The sequence below is a fragment of the Moschus berezovskii genome, chromosome 12, assembly GCF_049115385.1.
Source record: "Moschus berezovskii isolate FMDL1 chromosome 12, NW_MosBer_1.0, whole genome shotgun sequence".
NCBI lineage: Eukaryota > Metazoa > Chordata > Mammalia > Artiodactyla > Moschidae > Moschus > Moschus berezovskii.
This window is the reverse complement of record NC_142471.1, coordinates 13,496,145-13,519,651: the sequence shown is the minus strand read 5'-3', so window position 1 is coordinate 13,519,651 and position 23,507 is coordinate 13,496,145. Positions and strand designations below refer to the sequence as shown.

The following is a 23,507-nucleotide window of genomic DNA, read 5'->3' as shown; positions in this document are numbered from 1 at the left end:
ATAATATTTTGTGGTTATTGTTCAAGAGCACTTTGCACTCCATTCCCTAATCCTCTGTAGTGCTTAAGACTCGAAAAATAATCACATATTTCTTTCTTATCCAGCTCCTTCAGCCTCAATGCAAAGCATTTCATTTGTTTTGTTCAGTGCTGGGTCCTCAGTACCTAGAACAGTGCCTGGCGCATACTAGGCGTGCATGACTGGACGAACGAATAGAAAAGGATCTGACTTGGCTGCTGCTGCTGCTGCTGCTGCTGCTGCTAAGTCACTTCAGTCGTGTCCGACTCTGTGTGACCCCATAGACGGAAGCCCACCAGGCTCCCCCGTCCCTGGGATTCTCCAGGCAAGAACACTGGAGTGGGTTGCCATTTCCTTCTCCAATGTGTGAAAATGAAAAGTGAAAGTAAAGTCACCCAGTCGTGTCTGACCCTTAGCGACCCCACGGCCTGCAGCCTACCAGGCTCCTCCATCCATGGGATTTTCTAGGCAAGAGCACTGGAGTGGCTATAAAAGATATTTACTTAATCATATACTAAAAATTAAAATTAATTTAAAACGATATCATAAGAGGGACTTCCCTGGTGATCCAGTAGCTAAGACTCTGTGCTCCCAATGCAGGGGGCCTGGGTTCGATCCCTGGTCAGGGAACTGGATCCCACGTGCCGCAGCTGAAGATCCTGCACACTGCAACTAAGATCTGACACAGCCAAATAAATAAATACATATTATTTTTTAAAAAAGAAGCTGTCATGAGATAATGCCACTGGAAGTTGAGGGCAGGGGGTGGAGACAGGAGGGGATGTAAGCAGAACCAAACTCTTAGTTTCCCTGAAAGCAGGTTCATCACTTAGTTAACATGTAAATAGAAAAATCAAGAAATAGCAATGTAAGCATTTTTCTTAGAATCTGAAAGTATATACCAGATGGAAGAGCTATAAAGCCTAAATGAGATCCTTCTAAGGGTGGAGAGAGTTAGGGCAAAGGACTGCCATTTTTCTTTATAAGCCTTGTAATAGGCTTAAATGTTTTATACAGACAATGTATACAGATCGTTTGGATGAAGTTTAAAAGTCAGGTAATCAAAGATAACTTTGTTTTAATGCTTTATGTCATTAAATTCAGAGCTTAGCTTGTTAAATCTAGGCAACTTTTTTAGTATTTTTTAATGAAACTTTTAATTTTTAAAAACAGATTCATATGAAATTCTAATAGATAATACGAGAGGTTTATTAGTACATTTATAATGTACTTTTTACCGAATTTCCTCCAATGATAACATCTTGTAAAACTATACTGCAATGTCACAATCAGGATAGCCACAGATACAGTGGAGAGACACGGTATTTCCATCACCACAAGGATCCTCATGTTGCCATTTCATTGTCATATACGTGCCCCCCCCAGCTCCCCCAAGGAGAGGAGTTCCCTGTCTCTTAACCCTGCCCCATCCTTAAGCCCTGGGACACATCAATCCATTCTCCATTTCTATAATATTATCATTTCAGGAATGTTATGCAAATGGAGTCATGAAGTATGCAACCCTGGCTTCGGTTTTTTTCACTTGGCATAATCCTCTGGAGTTTCATTCAGGTTGATGCATGGACCAATAATTTGTTCCTTGTTAATACTGTGTAAAATTCCATGGTGTGGATTTGCCATAGTTTGCTTAACCGATCACTCAACGAAAGACTGTTTTCTAGGGTGTTTCCAATTTTCAGCTACTACCAAAAAAGCTGTTATGTATCTTCTTGTACAGATTTTTATGTAAACCTAAGTTTTCATTTCTCATATATAAATGCCTAGGAATGCAGTTGCTGGGTCACAGTGTAGTTGCATATTTAGGGATTTTTGTTATTGCTGCTGCTTGTTTTTTTGTTTTGTTCTTAAAGAACTGCCAAACTGTTTCCCAGAGTGGCTTTACCATTTTATGTTCTCATGAGCAATGTATCCAGTGGATCCAGTTTCTCTGCATCCTCACCAGCATTTGGTGTTGTCACTATTTTTATTTTAGACATTCTGATAGATGTGTAGTGGTTTTTTTTTTTTTTTAAGGTTTTGTCATTTTTATAAAAAAAAGAACCAGATTGGTGGCAGGGAATCCAATTATCTTAGTGATGAGAACCAAAGTCAGTTCCAAACTTTCCAGACATAAACACAAGCATGAGGATTGCAGACGGAGACGAATCCGTAGTCTAGGAGCAGGCGGTGATTATCGTGGGGGCCGTAGCAGATGAAAACCTCCTTGTGTTTGCCACAGTGTGTAGCCGTTCTAATTTCATAACAGCGCGTTTCCTCATTAAATGCTGCTTTTACCTGGACGTTGGGGCTGTGGTTCAGCAGATCCAGGTAGGGGGCGAGTGCACAGGTGTCTGGCTCTGGGGAAAGGCACGGCTGCGGCGGGCGCTTCATGTACACAGCCCTGGTGCTGATGGTGCACCAGGCCCACCGCAGGGCATGATCGCTAAAGATGCTCTCAATGGCCTCAGGAAACAGAGGCTGCAGTGAGGAGAAAAAACCTCGAGAAGAAGAAAAGAACTCCTGCACGTGGCTTCTCTGCTCCCGGGCCTTTGTTTTCAAAGGGTTGGGAAGAAGATTCACCACTTCCGGCTCCAAACAAACCGGGCAGGTGTAGGCCTTTGGTAAAACCTCCAGGTAAGGCTTCCAGGGAGACCGATCCCCAGCATGCTTTTCTGACACTAAAAAGGTGCTCAGAGCCAGCAGAGGAGATGGAGGAGGCTGCCACTTAGCAATGTACGACCCTAAGTAGCTTCTGATCACTGTGTCCGTGGTGAGCAGGCAGCTCTCAGGCAACGAGATAATCATCTGGCCCTCCCGCAGGGACGTCTTGCTCATCAGTCCTCTTCCTGTACCTGGAAAACGAGTAGGTATCAAGGTTGTATCTTCAAACCTCCTATCTTTCAGCCACTTCTTAAGCTCTATAAATTCAGGCTTGTAGCTCTCATTCACTCCTCTTGATTCAGGACTTCTGAAGAGTCTTCGTCTTCTGATCCGGCTTGTTCTTCCTCCTCCGTTCTTCATACGTAGTTCCAAGGGAGGAGGAGCCAAGCGTGCGAGTGCCAGGGCGACCGCCCGGCCCTCCCTGTGGCCCGCCCACTTCCGCCTTGCGGGGCGGGGCGGGGCGGGCTGTGTAGTGGTTTTAATTCACATTCCTCTGATGGTCAATGATGTTGAATATCTTTTCATGTGCTTATTTGCCATCTTTGGTGAGATATCTCTTCATGTCCTTTGCCCATTTTCTAACTGGGTTTTTTTCTTTATTGCCTTCTGAGAGTTCTTTGTATATTTTATATTTTTATCAGATATGTGGCCTACAAATATATTTTCCAGATATATTGTCTATAGCTTGTCTTTCATCCTCTTAATAGAATATTCTGCAGAGCAAAAGTTTTTAATTCTGAAGAAGCCCAATTTATTGATTTTTTAAATGGATTGTGCTTTTAGTATCAAGTCGAAGAACGCTTTGCCTAATCCTAGGTCCCAAATTTTTTCTCTTATTTTTTTCCAAAAGCCTACAGTTTTAACTTTTACATTTAAGTCTATCATCTTTAGTAAGTTAATTTTTAAAATCAGATATGAGGTTTAGATTGAAGTTCAACTCTTTTTTTTTTTCCCAATGACTATCTGATTTCTGCAACACTATTTGTTGAACAAGCTATCTTTCCCCTACTGAATTATTTTTGCACCTTGCCAAAAATCAGTCAGGCTTTATTCTATGGGTTTTCTCCTGAGTTCTATATTCTGTTCCATTCATCTATGTAACTAACCTCTCCCAGTACCACAGTCTTGATTACTATAGCTGTATAATGTCTTAAAATCATGTGGACTAATTCCTCCTACTTTACTTTTCTTTTCCAAAACTATTTTGGTTATTCTAGTTCCTTTGACCTTCCATGTAAGTTTTAGAATAATCTCAATTTGGGAAGAACTGATAGGTATCTCTACCATGTTCAGTCTTCCAGTATACAAACACAGTATGTATCTCCCTTTATTTACAACTTCTTTGATTTCTTTCATCAGTTTTTAGTAGTTCTCGGCATTCAAATACTCTACATGTTTTGTTTTAGTGATTATAAACAGTACTGTATTTTTCCAGTTTTATTGAGGCATAATTGACAAAATTGTATTTAAAGTAGGAAAAATGAAAGTGTTAGTCACTTAATCATGTCTGACTGTTTGCAACTCCATGGTCTGTCCATGGGATTCTCCAGGCAAGATTACTGGAGTGATTTGTCACTTCCTTCTCCAGGGGATCTTCCTGACCTGGGGTCTAACCCAGATCTCCCACATTGCAGGCAGATTCTTTACTATCTGAGCTACTAAGAAAGATTATTTAAAGTATGCAATATGATTATTTTATATATATATACATTATGAAATAATTACCACAATCAACTTAACACATCTATCACTTCACACAGTTACCTTTTTTGTACATGGTCAGAAAGCTTAAAAATCTACTCACAGGACATTTAAAGTATACAATATAGTATTATTAACCATAGTCACCATGTTGTGCATTATTCATCTTATAAGTGAAAGTTTTCACCTTTTGACCAACATCTATCCACTTCCTCCTCCAAACCCCACCCAAGACCTTGGAAACCACTCTTTCCCTCTTTTCTTCTCTGAGTTTTTAAAAAATTCCTCATATTGATGAGATCATACAGTATTTGTCTTTCTTTATCGGGCTTATTTCACTTAGCATAATGTCCAGATTAATCCATGATGTTGCAAAGGGAGGATTTCCTTCTTTTTTATGGATAATTATATACAACATTTTCTTTATCTATTTACAACACTCAAGCAGTTTCCTTATCTTGACTATTGTGAGGAATGCTGCCATGAACATGGGAGTGGAGATATCTCTTCAAGATATTGATTTCATTCCCTTCAGATATACCCAAAAGTGGGACTGATCAATTGTATAATAGGTCTATTTTAAATTTAATTTCAGTATTCCTGTGTTCAGGCTAATATATAAAAATACATTGATTTTGTTCATCTTTTATCATGCGACCTTGTTGAACTTACTTAACGAGGATTCTCAGAGGGTTTGGTGGGGTTTTTGCATATTTTTTTGAATTTTCTATGTAAACAATCATGTCACCTGCAAACAGAGACAACATTACTTCTTCCTTCCCAGGCTGAATGACTTTTATTTTATTTTCTTGTCTTATTGCACCATCTAGACCCATCAATACAATGTTGTGGCAAGAGTGGTCATTCTTATCTTTTTCCTGAGCTGAAGGGGAAAAGCATTTAGTCTTTCAGCCTAGGAAGGAAGAAGTAACATTGTCTCTGTCATTAAATTTAAATCAAAATTAAAATTTTGATTTTTACAGAAATAAAATATATTTAAATTTTTATAAGTCTTCTCTCACCCTAAGAGGGTAATTTTTTTCTATTAGGCCCTTGAGAAGGCAATTATCAATTTCAAAAAGCACTTGTTAGTGAAATTAATGATAAACAACTATTTTAATTATTAATAAACAATATATATAAAATGAAGAATGTTTATTCAATTGATTTGTTAATGCAAAAGTCCCAGAGAGGTAAAGACAAAAGAAATCAATAAGAACAATGGAAACCATGTACAAAATTATTGGTACGATTAATTAGTAAATTACTTTGAGCACTTAGGGAAGCCTGTACTGACTGTGAGTCTGGATGAGGGCTCTCTTTGCAGGTAGGAATAGTTCTAGTACTAAAAAATGCAAATAAATGCCTAGCAAATTAAGGATAGTAGCCAAAAAAGTATAATGTTGACTGTAGGTTTTTGATATTACTAAAAACACTTTATCAAGGTGAGCTATTTCCCCTTTGTTGTTACTTTTTCTGAGAATTTTATCATGAATTGGATATTAAATTTTTATAAAATTTTTGTCATAGAATAGACTAACCTAAAATTTACCATTTTAAGTGTTTTAAAGTATACATCAGTGTCAGATGGTGTAAATTCAGTATACTGTTTTGTAGAGAAGGAAACAGAGAACTCGGCAAGGACACCTTGTCCCAGGCCTCTCAGTGGGAGGAGTGGAGCTCTGCTGTTGGCAGCACCCCGAGCTTGCGCAAGTACACAGCTCCTGAAGGAGGGACAAGTTCCCCAGGCTGCCAGGTGTGAGGCCTGCCGGGATTTGCACTTGGGCAGACCAAGGGGCCAAAGACAAACAAGAACAACCTGCCAGTTCCCTATTGAAAAGCCCCTTCCAGCTTCCTGTCTCTTCCAGGAGAATGTCTTACCTCTTCAGGCTAGCATCCAGGGTCCCTTAGACTGACTCTTCTAAAAGCATCAACCAGGGCAACTCTTGCTCTAAACCCTAACGTCCTGCCCTTAGAATGGAACCCAAGCCCTGCCTGCATCCTCAGTAAGTAACGGTGCCCAGTGCTTAAGTGGGACATGCCGTGGATACACTTACGTACATCACCGTCATGGACAGATGGAGGGACAGATAGGTACAGACATTCTGGTGAAGGGCTTATGGTTATCATTTCAAAGTTTATTGGTTATTATTTCAAAGTTTATGATTATTATTTGAAGTTTCATATCTGTTACCATCTTGCCATTTATCAAGCGCATACTTAGAAAGGGTAGATCCAACATGAAACTTTTGTCCATTGTGAAGGGAAAGAGATAATGCTGATTATGTGAGAGAGAGAGAGAGGATGGGGGAGGGTGCGGATCAGGGCCTGGGAGGCACAGGCCTGCTTGGGCTGGACCACTGCCCCCTACAGGACCTGCTCCTGGATGCACTCAGCCTGATGCTGCGGACATCCAACACTTCCAGATTATCCAAGGGGAAGGTGGGGGTGGGAAGTGTCACATCTCATTTCCTTTGACTAGCTCAAAAAGAAACAGAGCTTGGTTTTCTGAGACTCATAATTAAATGAATTAAAATGTTTTCCTTCACGGTGACTTTGCCAGCTCCCGTCCACCTCTCCCTGGCCCTGTTCCCAGCAAGGGGATCGAGCCTGGGAGGACGCGGAATGACATGCTGTGTGCTTCCAGAGCAATTAGCTTGTGCATCGTCATGTTGGGGAGAGATTTATGGCTGGCTCTCGGAGCATTCCAGCCCAGACCTCTGCAGCCCAGATTTGTCTGCTGGGGAAGTTCCTGGAAGCGGAGCCTCAATATTAATTCCAATTACAGTCGGATGAGAACCCATTCATAAGGACTGCCTTTGACAGGCTCCTCTCCTGCCGCTCTGGCCTGACCTTGAGCCGCCATCGCTGTCGCCAGCCTCAAAGAGAGAGGAAATTGCACTGGGCTCAGCCCCAGGCTTCCCAGCAAGCTGGGGAGGCAGGCCACGGTGTGCTGGGCTTGGAAGGGGAGAGCTGAGGGAGCAGGAGGAGGAAGAATATGAAGGACATGATGTCTCATCACCTTTAGTTGGGGGACCATCCTCAGTATTCTCCCTAGAATCTTCTGGAAGGGTGGCAGTATGGGGAGGGTGAGGGTCTGAGCTTTCTCTGGGACCACCCTTTGACCTCTACTCCCAGAGAAGGAACCCAGGCCCTTGATGGACCCAGGATTTGCTGCAACCACATCCTCCGAAGGCTCCCGGACGCTGGGGACAAAGCCTGACCATTAGTGTCTGCTTGCTGAGCTGTCCCTTGAGGGGTCCTGGGTGAGCAGGGCTGTCAGTGACTGACACACACTCATTATCACATCTGGAGACGGATGATCCTCATGACGCCAAGACCCCAAGGACTAAATACAAACCCAGGGAAGCAATTACCCGAGTATCGATTATGGATTAGGCTAACAACATTGCTAATTACATCAAAAGATGTGTATCCACTGCACCAGCCTGTTAATGGCTTGCATGAGGTATTAAGGCTGCTAATTGGGAAAAATAGCAGGTTTATCACCAGCTGTAATGACAGGGTCTCTGGAGAAACAAGATGGCCAAGGCGTGTAGTTTTCCTTTCCATGACCCCGGCTTTCCAAAGATTTCCCCTCTGTGATGGAGGCCTTGAAGACCATGTCCATCACCCAAGATCAGAGTGAGTGCCCTGGTCAGCCAGTGAGTGGTGAAGGGTGACACGGGGCCTCCCTTGCAAGGGTGGTGGCTCATGAAGGCCAGGGACTGGGCCCCTTCCTCCAGGACAGGAAAGTGGGGGAAGCTTTGGGTCCCTCTACCCAAAGGATTATCTCATGCTTCTCTCTCTGCCAGGACCACTTCTCCCCTTTCCCATCCCCACCACCACCTACCGCTTGCCTTACTGCTTAGGGTCACTTCTGGAAACCTCCCCCTGTTCCGCTGATTGGGTGAGTCCCTCTCCTGCTCTCAGAGGGCCAGTCCCTCCTGGGACAGAAGGTTGAGTCCACCTTCCTCTCTCCAGACCATCAGTAAACAGTGACTAAACAGACCTAATTAGGTAAGAGTTACTGGACCAACCATGTGTAGTTCTAGTTTTTCATGTGTTTAGCTTTTTTTTCGCTATTTCTGAGCATTCTATATACTTTCAATATTATAGGGGTCCTATTCTGAATAAGATATTTCCTCATTATATGTTCTTTTAAGTTATTACATTTTATTTACTCAAGAAATACATGAATACATTTTTTATTAAAAACCCAGACCTGATATTCAGTCTCCCAAGGCAACAGAAATAAAAGCAAAAATGAACAAATGGGACATAATCAAATTTATAAGATTTTACACAGCAAAGGTAACCATAAACAAAACAAAAACAACCTAAGGACTGAAAGAAAATATTTGCAAACAATGCAGCTGACAACGGCTTATTTCCAAAATATACAAACAGCTCAACAACAACAAAAAATAAACCAAACAAACCAATCAAAAAGTGGGCAGAACTGGGGAAGATGTAGCTGCCTCTTCCCCGAGCCACCCCTTTGCCTCCGGACTTTTCTGGGGCCAGCAGCCACTGGAGAAGGGGCCTGGGGTCGCGGGCGTCAAACCAGCAGTTTGCAGGTGGCTGCGCCAAAGCGCCGGAGGAGGCACTGGCGGATGCGGGCCGCGCGGCGGAGCAGCCGCAGCTGCTGCACGGGGCCGTCATCTGCAAGTGGTTCAACGTGCACATGGGGTTTGGCTTCCTGTCCGTGACCGCCCGCGCAGGGGTCGCGCTCGACCCCCCGGTGGATGTCTTTGTGCACCAGAGTAAGCTGTACATGGAGGGCTTCCGGAGCCTGAAGGAGGGTGAGGCCGTGGAGTAAAGTCCGCCAAGGGCTTGGAATCTATCCGAGTCACCGGCCCTGGTGAGGTGTTCTGTATTGGGAGTAAAAGGCGGCCCAAAGGGAAGACTATGCAGAAGCACAGATCAAATGGAGACAGGTGCTACAACTGTGGAGGTCTAGACCATCATGCCAAGGAATGCAAACTGCCACCCCAGCCCAAGAAGTGCCCCTTCTGCCAGAGCATCAACCACGTGGTAGCCTCGTGCCCACTGAAGGCCCAGCAAGCTCCCAGCCCCCAGGGAAAGCCAGCCTACTTTCCGGAGGAGGAAGAAGAGATCCACAGCTCTGCCATGCTCCCAGAGGCCCAGAATCGAGCCACAGTGGGTGGGGGCTATCCTTTCATGATGAGAAAATTTTGAGGAGCAGGCATCAATCGGCAGAGTGGAGAAAGTGGGGACAGGGTGGGTAGGGAGCAGCTGGCACTGCCATATATCTGAGGTTGGGGTCCACAGCATCACCCCTTCTTCCCTCTTGGTGGGAGGAAGGGGTGAGGCAAAGAAACTCCAATCAGCCCTATCCAAGTGCACATGAGGGCTTTGGGGGTTAACCCTCCCTGCATGCTTTATCTGAGTCTCCAACACCAGAATCTCCAGCTTTTGAAAGTGGCCTGGGTACGGAAGTTGTTTGACTCTTAAAGAAGAACGTGGAATAATATTTCCCATATCAGAGTGTAAAGATTAAGAAGAGAACAGATTGATGGACCCAACCCACAAGCCGCTACATTCCATGGGAGGAAACATCTCAGGGGGGTGGCAGGGTTTTCCTCATTTTCTCTCCTCATAACCCCCTCTTGGGACAGAATGCTGAGAAATGTCTCAAGTAGTGGGCTGTGATGACAGGCAAAAGGGGTGATCGAGGGAACAGCTGCAGACCTGCCGCTTCTAAGCTCATTCTCACCCCATCCTGGGCCAACACGATTTTATTTATTTGCTGCCTTTGGTGACTGTACCTTGGGTCCCGCTTTCTCCAGGATGTCAACTGCACTAGCTGTGTGCAAATGACATATCTTGTGCATTTTAACTTTTTTTTTCCCCCGCAATATAAATATTCTGGTTTTGTATTTTGTGTATTTTAATCTAAGGCCCTCATTCCTGCACTGTGTTCTCAGGTTCGTGAGTAATCTCAGGGGTAAGTAGGCAGCAGCTCCGGGTCTGCATGGCAGAAATGCTTTTTGTTGCTCATCACCAGAGAGAACAACTATTTGGAGTGTATAGCTTACTGAACTACCTTATTGTTGCCAATTGGAGGTGGCTCTTCTGCCATAGTGTCCTCTTGAAACCCCTCCATCTTCAGCGTTTCATGAGAGACTAGATTTTAACTGGGTTGTCCTATGACTTGGGTCTCCTTCCTACTGAAAGACTGGAAATTGGTCTGAACAGGAAAACGTGGTGCAGAGAGGTTAGGAGAGGCTGGGTCAGGTAAGAAGTGCAGGGAGGGGTAAACCAAGATTAGGCAAAGGTCATCTGTATGTGTGATAAAGGATTCCTGTTCCAGATCTATAATCCCAGGGCACAGGACTCGCTTTATATACCAGATCCATCCTTCACCTGACTGGGCTAGGCCGACCATGCACCACAGGGTGTAAGTGTGTCTTTTTATAAGAAATGGCAGTTGGTAAGGAGAGGTTTGTAAGAACAATGCCTCTGTACCCATCTTGAGCTGCCCGAGGATGGATATGAAGCAAGGACAAGATCTTTAATGATTCTGGGCTTTTCCTCCTTGGCGTCCAGACAGACCATCAGCAATGGTATCTCTGTAGTTCCCAGAGCCAGGGTCCTGCCCTGCTGCAGCAGTGATTAGTATCATGGCAGCTAAAGGGGAAAGTGGAGGGGGGTTCATTTACATGCCGTGAGATCACTGCAGACCTACCTCACTGTGTTGTCACGGGACAAATGCAATAGAATGCATTGGGTGATGTGTGTCTGATCCCTGTCTCCCCCAGCTGCTGCCCCCTCTAGTTATTATATTTGTCTGGGCTTTGTAAGACTTCACAAGTAGCTGATTTGGTGACTTCTAGGTGGCCTGCTGCTACTGCTGCTGCTAAGTCGCTTCAGTCGTGTCCGACTCTGTGCGACCCCGCAGACGGCAGCCCACCAGGCTCCCCCGTCCCCAGGATTCTCCAGGCAAGAACACTGGAGTGGGTTGCCATTTCCTTCTCCTAGTTTGTGTAAATATAACGTGTTGGTCTTCTCCATGTTCTTTTGGGGTTTTATTGTTTACAAACTTCTTTTTATATTGAGAAAAATAGCCAAAGCATCTTTGACAAAATGTTCTGCACCAGGCAAAAAGATCTGAAACATAAGCTTGGGGGCCCCACTTTTGAAGTGGGGGCATCTTGAACCGCACTTTCTTTTGTGTTCCCCTTCCTTTATTTCCTATTTCAAACAAGATCTGTCCTAAAAACTAGATTTCTACCCCCTCCTATTTCCACCTTTGTGCCTCCCAAAATAGACCATATACCTATATGTTTAATTTGTGGGGTATCTGCGATTAAACGATTTGGGCAAAAATCCTGAAGAAGCTAAGATATCTCCATCCCTTGTTTTCAATCTTGAGTCATGTCCATTCCTTGATTTGATTAATGCTAAACGGACTGCTATATTTGGATGGATTAAGACCAACTTTAACTTCTAATCCAAGGGTAGAGAGGAGCAATGAAGAGGGCTTTCTATGTAGAAGGCGGGGCTGGGAGACCGCAAAAGGAAAGATGAGTGTATATCCAAGTCACTCAGGAACGATTATGCAGGTGCAAGAAACTTATGTCAAAGTAGCGACAAGATTGTTTAATAGCAGATGGACGGATGTAACTCCATGTTTACTGCTAGAAACCAAAGCTTTGTATGAAATCCTGAATTTTTAGGGAGGGAGGGTAGAAAAGCAGGTACCCATCTGTTCTTTCCCTTATCCCTTCTCATGAACTGCAGGAGACATAGTCCCCTGGGCCTTGGCGACCCCATCTGGGCAGTGTTTATTTGATGGCTGATTTTGCTGTGCCAGGTACTTCCTTTACCATTTGCTATCATTTTGTAACATATTTGCTGACCCTTTTCCCTTCCCTTTCTTTTCCTTGGGAATATATAATAAATAAAAACTTATTGGTGCTGAAATTGTAAAAAAAACAAAGAAGCAAAAAAAAAAAGTGGGCAGAAGACCTAAATAAATATTTCTCCAAAAAAGACATACAGATGGCCAATAGGCATATGAAAAGATCCTCAACATCACTAATTATTCAGTTCAGTTCAGTTCAGTCGCTCAGTCGTGTCCGACTCTCCGCGACCCCATGAATCACAGCACGCCAGGCCTCCCTGTCCATCACCAACTCCTGGAGTTCACTCAAACTTATGTCAACAGAGTTGGTGATGCCATCCAGCCATCTCATTCTCTGTCGTCCCCTTCTCCTCCCACCCCCAGCCTTTCCCAGCATCAGAGTCTTTTTCCAGTGAGTCAACTCGTCGCATGAGGTGGCCAAAGTATTGCAGTTTCAGCTTTAGCATCAGTCCTTCCAATGAACACCCAGGATTGATCTCCTTTAGAATGGACTGGTTGGATCTCCTTGCAGTTCAAGGGACTCTCAAGAGTCTTCTCCAGCACCACAGTTCAAAAGCATCAATTCTTCAACGATCAGCCTTCTTCACAGTCCAACTCTCACATCCATACATGACCACGGGAAAAACCATAGCCTTGACTAGACAGACCTTGGTTGGCAAAGTAATGTCTCTGCTTTTTAATATACATACTATCAAGGTTGGTCATAACTTTCCTTCCAAGGAGTAAGCGTCTTTTAATTTCATAGCTGCAATCAGCATCTGCAGTGATTTTGGAGCCCAAAAAAATAAAGTCTGACACTGTTTCCACTGTGTTTCCATCTATGTCCCATGAAGTGATGGGACCAGATGCCATGATCTTTGTTTTCTGAATGTTGAGCTTCAAGCCAACCTTTTCACTCTCCTCTTTCACTTTCATCAAGAGGCTTTTGAGTTCCTCTTCACTTTCTGCCATAAGGGTGGTGTCATCTGCATATCTGAGGTTATTGATATTTCTCCCAGCAATCTTGATTCCAGTTTGTGCTTCTTCCAGCCCAGCGTTCCTCATGATGTTCTCTGCATATAAGTTAAATAAGCAAGGTGACAGTATACAGCCTTGATGTACTCCTTTTCTTATTTGGAACCAGTCTGTTGTTCCATGTACAGTTCTGACTGTTGCTTCCTGACCTGCATACAGGTTTCTCAAGAGGCAGGTCAGGTGGTCTGGGATTCCCATCTCTTTCAGAATTTTCCACAGTTTATTGTGATCCACACAGTCAAAGGCTTTGGCATAGTCAATGAAGCAGAAATAGATGTTTTTCTGGAACTCTATTGCTTTCTCCATGATCCAGCAGAGAGAAATGCAAATCACAGCTACAATGAGGTACCACCTCACACTGGTCAGAATGACCATCATTAGAAAGTCTACAAATAACAAAGTCTGGAGAGGGTATGGAGAAAGGGAATCCTCTACACTGTTGGTGGGAATATAAATTGGTGTAGCCACTCTAGGAAATAGTAAGAAGGTTCCTCATAAAACTAAAGATAGGATTAACATAGGAAGAACAATCCCACTCCTGGGCATGTATCTGAACAAAACTATAATTTGAGAAGATATATGCACTCCTGTTTTCATAGCGGCACTATTCACAGTAAAGACATGGACACAACCTAAATATTCATTGACAGATGAATGGATAAAGAAGATGTGAAACATATATACAATGGAGTACCACTCAGCCATCGAAAAGAATGAAATAATGCCATTTGCAGCAACATGGATGGATCTAGAGATTATCATACCAAGTAATGTAAGTCAGAAAGAGAAAGACTAATTTCATTTGATATCACTTAAATGTGGAATTTAAAATATGACATAAATGAACTTATGAAACATAAACAGAAATAGACTTACAGACATGGAGAAAAAACTTACTGTTACCAAAGAGGAAAAAGGGTTGGGAAGGGATAAATGAGGAGTTTGGGATTAGCAGATATCTAAAATAAACAACAGGGCTTCCCTGGTGGCTCAGTGGTAAAGAATCCACCTGTCAATGCAGGAGACACGGATTCAATCCCTGGTCCTGGAAGATCCCACACGCAGTGGAGCAACTAAGCCTGTGCACCACAACTATCCAACCTGTCCTCAAGAGCCCAGGAACCACCACTGCTGAAACTCACACCGAGTCTGGGCTCCACAATAAGAGGGGACACGGCAAAGAGAAGCCCGCGCACCACAATGAGGAGTAGCCACTGCTCGCCACAACTACAGAAAATCCCCCGCAGCAATGAAGACCCAGCACAGCCATAGAATAAACAAATAAATAAAGATAAATTCAATATCCTATAATAACCCATAATGGAAAAGAACATGGAAAACAATATCCATACTAGGCTTCCCTGGAGGTGCTAGTAGAACACACCTACCAGTGCAGGAGACATGAGACACGAGTGTGATCCCTGGGTCGGGAAGACCCCCTGGAGGAGGAAATGGCAACCCACTCCAGTATTCTTGCCTGGAGAATCCCATGGACAGAGATGCCTTGTGGGCTACAGTCCCTGGGGTCACAAAGAGTTGGACATGACTGAGCACACACACACACCCCTGAATCAGTTATATACCACACACACACCCCTGAATCAGTTATATACATCTGAATCACCTTGTATTAGTAGTTTCAATAGAAACTAAAGAAAGTGAAGTGAAAGTTGCTCAGTCGTGTCCGACTCTTTGCGACCCCATGGACTACACAGTCCATGGAATTCTCCAGGCCAGAATACTGGAGTGGGTAGCCTTTCCCTTCTCCAGGGTATCCTTCCAATCCAGGGATTGAACCCAGGCTTCCCGCGTTGCAGGCAGATTCTTTACCAGCTGAGCCACAAGGGAAACCCAAGAATACTGGAGTGGGTATCCTATCCCTTCTCCAGTGGATCTTCCCAACCCAGGAATCGAGCCTGCATGGCAGGCGGATTCTTTACCAACTGAGCCATCAGGGAAGCCCGGATATTAATAGTTTCACCAGAAACTAAAACAACATTGTAAATCAATTATACTTCAATAAGATTAAGTTACAAAACCAATCCAGGAATTTGTACTGATTTACAAAACAAACAACCACCCCTGAAAAAAAAATAAAACTCAGACCTTCTGCTGCCAGCTGCCAAGTCACTTCAGTCGTGTCCGACTCTGTGTGACCCCATAGACGGAAGCCCACCAGGCTCCCCCATCCCTGGGATTCTCCAAGCAAGAACACTGGAGTGGGTTGCCATTTCCTTCTCCAATGTGTGAAAGTGAAAAGTGAAAGTGAAGTCGCTCAGTCGTGTCTGACCCTTAGCGACCCCACGGACTGCAGCCTACCAGGCTCCTCCGTCCATGGGATTTTCTAGGCAAGAGTACTGGAGTGGCTTGCCATTGCCTTCTACCTTCTAGATAAAGTTAAATCTCCTCTTTGCTGCTGTCTATTAATACGACCCCAGAGGGGGCACAGTTGTAAGCTGGTATGGACACTTGTAGACACTTTGTGTGTCTTTGCACATACATTTGTTCCTGCAGAAATACTGATTTGCATGCTGGTGTGTGTGTACCCAGCTACATGACTCTCTTGTCCCACGTGTGGAACCAGAGTACGACAAAAATGAAGGGAGGACAATCCATGCTGTCATGGATGGTTTTCTTGACCATCCTGATAAAGAATGAGAAATGATAGCACTGGACTATCAATAAAAATAATGTGGACAGTGACTTTGCTGCAGTGAACTACAACACTGACACAGGGACCATTTCCCCCTCCTGGGACACGCATTGGCATATTGAGAAGGACACCAGGGGCCCTGGGATCACAGGCCCCTGACTGTCCCTCCCACCTCCTTCCCCACTGTGGCTCAGCCTATTGTAGGCCAGAACCCAAGTCTTACTCTTCCCTGTAGGGGTACCTACACAGCCTGGCGTACCCGGTAGATGCCCACTGAATGCCCGTCAAAGGCATGGAATAAACCCAAGGAGAGCCACGGTAGAACAAGCAGCCTCCAGCCAGTGGCACCAGCTGGGACACCGGTGCACCCCAACAAGGACATCTGACAATAGAGAGTCTGTCTACAAAGGTGGGGGAGGGCAGAGAGCAGTGACCTCTAGAGGTAGGAAGGGACAAGGGCAGGGTGTGGCCGTTGCCCTGGAGACGGGGCTTGACAGAAGCCAGGCATTTGGTTGAGGATGTGGCCACCCAGTGCAGCCTGGCAGTGGAGGAATAGGGAGAAGAAACGCTTCTAGGTCACTCTTTGCAACTTGTCGGTGCCTCCTGACGTCTGAGCCCAGCAGGAGCCAGAGGCCAGAGAGCCTGCTGCCGGACAGAGCTACGTGGACAACATTAGGCCTGCCACCTCCTTGGAGCCATCCGTTGGTGTGAGAGGGGAGGAGAAGGCAGCAGCAGGAGCATGCCCTTCAGGGCTTCCACCTGCAGCCCAAGCCTGAGTGACATCAGAACCTCAGGAGTTCCCTACCTGCCCACCAGCCCCACCACACTCCAGCAGCAGTGGGGGACGGACTGCACACCTGGGCACTTGGGGGGAAAGCTGAAGCATACTCCTGTTCCTTTGCAGCAGGTGACATCAGTCGGTGACATCACCAGCCTTGTCCTGCACGTAGAGGGCATCAGAAGTTCAAATACCTCATCAGGGAGGTGGGGGGAGGGATGGCGTCAGTCCTAAGGGCTGTGCCAGGAACGCTCCTGCTGGTTTTTGAAGGGGGCCCGCTTGTGCAGCTGTCGGGGGTTGCGACCCCAGCTCTGAGCAGGAAAGGTCTGTGCACAGCTGGGCTGCTTCCGAGTGTGTGTGACTGGTGCTGCAGGGTGGGTACTTGGCCCCAGCCTGTGGGATTGTGTGAAACTGCAGGTAAATGGCATCCATGTCTCCATAGGAGCATCCTTTCAGCAGAAAGTCTTCCCCCGCCTCTTTTTCAGAGTCCTATTTGGGCTGGAGGTCAGTGCCTAACTGTCTTCTGCAGCCCAGGCGCCTCCCCTCTACCGGCAACCCATTCTCCTCCTCTGCTGCCCCAGCCTCTCCCCACCTCCCACATAGATGTCTCCAGAACAAGAGTGCAGACCCCCTCAGAAGCTGCCTCAGAATATAGCGCAGAGCAAGTGTAAGGGAGGGAAGGAGACAGCCAGCTGCACCTGCTGGGCTCGAAGTATGCTGTGTGTCCTTCCACGTCCCCTTGAGAACTGCAGGGCTGAGGTCCAGGAAGTTGGGTGTGGTGGCTTCACAGCCCCGGCACCATGCCAGTCTTCGCAGCTCATGTCTTTGCACACCTGGGACTTTACTGTCTCCTCCTGCTCATCAGCCACCCACAGCACCCTGCTGTCCGGTGAAGTTCAGCCCCACGGGCCCATCTTCCCCTAGCAATCCACAGCTTCCCCGGCTTTCCCAGGGCCCCTCCTGAGCTGTCACCTTGGCCCTCACTTCTCTTTGCCTCAGGGATCTCACCGGTCACCCCTATGCTTCCTGTAGAGAGAGGCCAGGTCACTGTCCAGGGCGGCACTGCTCCCTGAGGGAGGTTCCCATGTGGGGGCCAGCAGGGGATGACTGTGGAGGGCACCCCGCCCTGCACTCAGGCCCAGAGAGCCCTGCCTGGAGTGTGCAGTTCTGAGCAGAAACCCGAGAGACTGAAGGGAGCAGACCCCCCAAAAGCTGTTCATGCGCCTCGAAGGAAGGAAGCTGGCAAGGTTCCGGCAGGACAACCTTCTGTCGCTTCTCCCTCCTGGAGAAGGCGAGCCATGGTGGTCAAGAAAGGAAACAGCAGGGATGAGGCCTCAGTCAGGGTCTGCCCAGCCTGTGCTCTGCAGAAACCGGAGGAGCCTGAGTCCCACCCCAGTTTGCAGACTCCCGGCCTCTGCGTCCTACTGCCTTCCTCCGAGGTACCTGGCCCACCAAGAGGAGGAAGCATGCAGTCACCAGCTGTCACCCCAGGGAGGATCCCACCCTGGCTACTAGCCACGCCCCTCCTCAGCATCCCCAGGGACAGGCTCTGAGCTCTCCCCCAACTCCGCCCACCCTCCAACAGCCCCAGAATGACCGCCCCTGGGACCGGCAGTTCACGGGAGTGCATCCCGCGGGTCAGTGGCCCACAAAGTCCTTTTGCCACGTGCCTGGAAAAGACCGCACCCCACCTCCCCTCCACTCACTGCCAATCTTGCTTCTGAATTTTTAATGCAGGTTCACCAGATAAAAGGCTATGAGAGATTCTGCAGCAAATAAACATGCAACATTTCCTACATCTATCTGATCATGAACGCATTTCTCATCTAATGCATTTTGAGAAGAGCGAACTAAAGTACAGGGCCGATCACTTCTTCCTTCAACACTCGAGTGGCTCCTTGGACCTGTCCTTTCAGTCACAGATAGGCACCCTGCTGGCCTTCATCATTCCTGCTTGCCTCCAGGACACGGGTCCTTTGCTTCACCTGCCCTCTGGGCCACCCTGAACCTGGCCCTGATCTCTCAGCCTGGGCTCATCTCACTCTGCACACTCCACACAGCCTGGTGCTCACACACTTTCCATACACAGCACATATTGTAGGCCTCCTCACCCTCTTCCAGCGCTTCTCCACCCCAGACTGCCCACTCCCTTCTCTTCTTCAATCCCTTCAATTGTAACTCATCATCAAAGTCTCAAATGCTGCCCTTTCCAAGGAGCCTTTCCTGATTTTTGTCAGGATGACTCACTCCAGATGGATACTGTTTCTTGATTCTTCCCTTCCTGTTTCAGCCAAGTGCTCTCCATCTCCTGTAAAGAACAATCCTTGTGGGAGAGCACCAGATCTGATTTGGCTCGGTGTCTCTCCCCAACTCCATCTGCCAGGACCTTGCAAAAGACTGTTCCAATAACACTATGAAAGTGAAAGTGAAACTGTTGGTCACTCAGTCATATCCAACTCTTTGCAACCCCATGGACTGTAGCCCACCAGGTTCCTCTGTCCATGGAATTCTCCAAGCAAGAATACTGGAGTGGTTTGCCATTCCCTTCTCCAGGTGATTTTCCTGACGCAGGGATCGAACCTGGGGCTCCTGCACTGCAGGAAGATACTTTACCATCTGAGCCACTATAGTTTTGCCAATAAAACTATACCAAGGAATAATACACCAATAGTAATATACCAAGCAATAAGTAGATGTTATTGGAATCACATCTCCCACCTCTCTGCTTCGTCCCTGGGAAGAGCAAGAGGCCAAGGCATTCATTTCATGGGTGCTCCGGGATTATAGCATCACGTGCAAGCCATGAGAAGTTGTATATATAAGAATAACACATCTTGCTGACTAAGACTGAGGTGGGGGCTCCTTTGAAGCACGCACGTAGTGAAGAACGGAGTCAGCCCCAAGATGAGCCATCATCTAAGGCACCCCTGAGGCTATACCAGGGTCAGCAGAGGCCTGGGACCTTGAGGACCAGCACGGCGTGCTCTGTCCGTGCAGGTAGGTATGGGGAGGAAGGGCTGGGGAGATGAGGAAGAAATGAGGCAAACAGGAATGGAAAGGAAGCAAAAGACGATAAAATAAAGAAGCCCAAGGAGGGGAGAGGAAGGGTCGCCAAGGAATCCTGGTGTGTCCTCTTTTTTTTTTTAATTAATCTTGGTTGTGCTGGGCCTCTGCTGCTGTGCAGACTTTTCTCTAGTTGCAGAGAGGGGGGGCCACCCTCTAGCTGCTTCTCATTGCAGTGGCTTCCCTTGTTGTGGAGCACAGGCTTTAGGGCACTCAGGCTGCAGTAGTTGCAGCTCCCAGGATCTAGCGCACAGGCTCAATACTTGTGGCACATGGGCTTAGTTGTTCCGTGGCATGTGGAATCTTACCAGATCAGGGACTGAACCCACGTCTCTTCAGTCTTTACCACTGAGTCCCCAGGGCAGCCCCGTCCTCTGGTCTTGTCAGACATTCGGGGGACATACAGGAGAGTGCTGGAACAATACAGCCACCCTGTTCACGCCTCTCTGCTGGTGCTGCTCTGGGGAAGCTTAGCGGGGTAACGTGTGCCACCTTGGGAAGGACAGTGGTGCAGGGCCAGGTCCCTGGAGTGAGTGGTGAGGACAAGCTGGGCTAGTGCCAAAAGTGGGGACAGGTCCCCTACCTCGCCCTGGGCTGACATGGGTCACCGGGGCGCATGTGCCATCTGCAGGGGACTGAGACGTGATGGAGGAGGAGAGGGCAGGGGAGAAGGCTCTGCCTCCACCCCCTCCCTCCTGGGGCCTCAGGCCCCAGCTGGTCCTCCCAGCAGAGCTGTGTGCACAGACCCTCCCCTTTCCTGGGTGCCCCTTTCTGAAAATGAACTTCTGAGCCCAGAGGTCATCCCAGGCCCTGCTCCTCAGCCTGTGTCCTTGAAGCGGCCATATCCTGTGAACTTCTTGGTCATATGACAAGCTCTTTGACATGCAATCCCATCGTAGGTATCTTGGTTCTCTCTTCCCTCCTCGTAACACACCCATATAAGTTGTCCCTAAACCTGAAGGGATGCCAGTGCTCAGCAAGGAATGAATAAAGCAAATGAAATCAGGAGACTGGGCTCAGCACTGTCTGGGTTAACTGTGATAATACTCCGATCATGGGAAACCGTCATCAAATGTTTGCACTGGCATTTTCACTTTAGGTCATCTGTCATTAGAACCGGAATTGGACAGGAACCCAAGACCCTCCTCACGCAATTTGAAGGAACTGCAGGGCTCGGTTTACCCACTCTGCTGAGGGTGGGGGGGTGGCGGGCGTGGGGTGTGTGTGAAAATCTTGCTAGTTTCAGAGACTTTGGAGAACAATGCCCGTCCCTGTGAACGCGTGCTGAGAGCTGCCAGCTACTGTCATGGTCCCATTAGGCATATCGGGACTCTGACCGGAAGTCACACTCGGGAAAGGCAGCTGTTCCCGTTCGCAGGTGGAGCATCGCCTGACGTCACCAGAGCTGGAGGCAGACAGGCCCCTGGACAGCCAGGGACGAGGGCGGTGGCCTTCCACACGGCCACCTGCCACCGCCTGACAGATTGACGCAAGGAAAGTGGAAACGGTCTGTTCCTGGCCTTCTCCGACCAGAGGAGGATTGAGAAATGTGTCTGGCATCAGTGCCGCAGGAGAATACATAAGCAGCCAACTCGCTTACTGGAAAAGAAATGAGCTCATCTGCCAAGCCAGCCTGAATCTTAATGGGAACACCATGCGGTGGGGTGGGAGGGCTGGAAGGGGGTTTTGTCCCAGCCTGGGGTCGGGGGCGCGGAGTACTTTCCACATCAGGCGCTGCACCAGGAGCAGCAGGGTCCCTTGGAAAGCAGCGATGATTTTGAACACAATACTCTTGAAGCCAAGAGCCAAAGTGGAGGAGAGAAATGCACCCAAGAAAAACGAGGCTTAAAATGAGAGTGGTCGGCAGGAACCCAGACTGTGCTGACCTGGCCCGTCTGCCACATTTTCAGATGGAGGAGAACCAGGAAAGGTCTGAAGCCCACCAATGTGCATTGTGGAGAAGGCCTATCACTCTTTCCCCCTCGTATGCCAATAATATACATTAATCAAGAATAAATAAGCAGGGGGTTGGGGAGGGAAGGATTGGCAGTTTGGGGTTTAAAGATAGGAAGTTAGAATGGATAAGCAACAAGGTACCGCTGTATAGCACAGGGAACTATATTACAATACCCTGTAATAAACTATAATGGAAAAGAATATGAACAAGAATATATATATATATAACTGAATCACTTTGCTGTACAGCAGAAATTAGCACAACCTTGTAAATCAATTATCCTTGATCTTTTTTAAAACTTCAAATAAATTTTTAAAAATTAAATATCAAGTGAAATAAATTTTTAAAAATCTCAAGTAAATAAAAGGAATACAAATTGGAAAAGAAGAAGTAAAGCTTTCACTGTTCGCTGATGACATGATCCTCTACACAGAAAACCCTAAAGACTCTACCAGAAAACTACTAGAGCTAATCAATGATTACAGCAAAGTTGCAGGATATAAAATCAACACACAGAAATCCCTTGCATTCCTATACACTAATAATGAGAAAATAGAAAGAGAAATTAAGGAAACTATTCCATTCACTGTTGCAATGAAAACAATTAAATACTTAGGAATATATCTACCTAAGGAAACAAAAGACTTGTACATAGAAAACTATAAAACACTAGTGAAAGTAATCAAAGAGGACATGAATAGATGGAGAAATATACCGTGTTCGTGGATTGGAAGAATAAATATTGTAAAAATGAGTATACTACCCAAAGTAATTTATACATTCAATGCAATCCCTATCAAGCTACCAACAATATTTTTCACAGAACTAGAACAAATAATCTCACAATTTGTATGGAAATACAAAAAACCTCGAATAGCCAAAGCAATCTTGAGGAAGAAGAATGGAACTGGGGGAATTAACCTGCCGGACTTCAGGCTCTATTACAAAGCCACAGTCATCAAGACAGTATGGTACTGGCATAAAGACAGAAATATAGATCAATGGAACAAAATAGAAAGCCCAGAGATAAACCCACGCTCCTATGGACACCTTATCTTCGACAAAGGAGGCAAGAATATAAAATGGAGAAAAGACAGTCTCTTTAACAAGTGGTGCTGGGAAAACTGGTCAGCCACTTGTAAAAGAATGAAACTAGAACACTTCCTAACACCATACACCAAAATAAACTCAAAATGGATTAAAGATCTAAATGTAAGACCAGAAACTATAAAACTCCTAGAGGAGAACGTAGGCAAAACACTCTCCGACATAAATCACAGCAGGATCCTCCAAGACCCACCTCCCAGAATATTGGAAATAAAAGCAAAAATAAACAAATGGGACCTAATTAAAATCAAAAGCTTCTGCACAGCAAAGGAAACTCTAAGCAAGGTGAGAAGACAACCTTCAGAATGGGAGACAATAATAGCAAATGAAGCAACTGATAAAGGATTAATCTCCAAATTATACAAGCAGCTCCTGCAGCTTAATTCCAGAAAACTAAGTGACCCAATCAAAAAATGGGCCAAAGAACTAAACAGACATTTCTCCAAAGAAGACATAAAGATGGCTAACAAACACATGAAAAAATGCTCAACATCCCTCATCATCAGAGAAATGCAAATCAAAACCACAATGAGATACCATTTCACACCAGTCAGAATGGCTGCTATCCAAAAGTCTACATGCAATAAGTGCTGGAGAGGGTGTGGAGAGAAGGGAACCCTCTTACACTGTTGGTGGGAATGCAAACTAGTACAGCCACTATGGA

The 23,507-nt window shown here is 46.2% G+C and overlaps 2 pseudogenes; one reads left to right on the top strand and one right to left on the bottom strand.

The window, feature by feature from the left end:
• Window positions 1–2,127: 2,127 nt before the first annotated feature.
• On the bottom strand, window positions 2,128–3,039 carry LOC129555091 (SET domain-containing protein 4 pseudogene; annotated as a pseudogene).
• A 3,645-nt stretch (window positions 3,040–6,684) lies between these two features.
• LOC129555201 (protein lin-28 homolog A-like) lies at window positions 6,685–21,267 on the top strand (annotated as a pseudogene).
• Window positions 21,268–23,507: the final 2,240 nt, after the last annotated feature.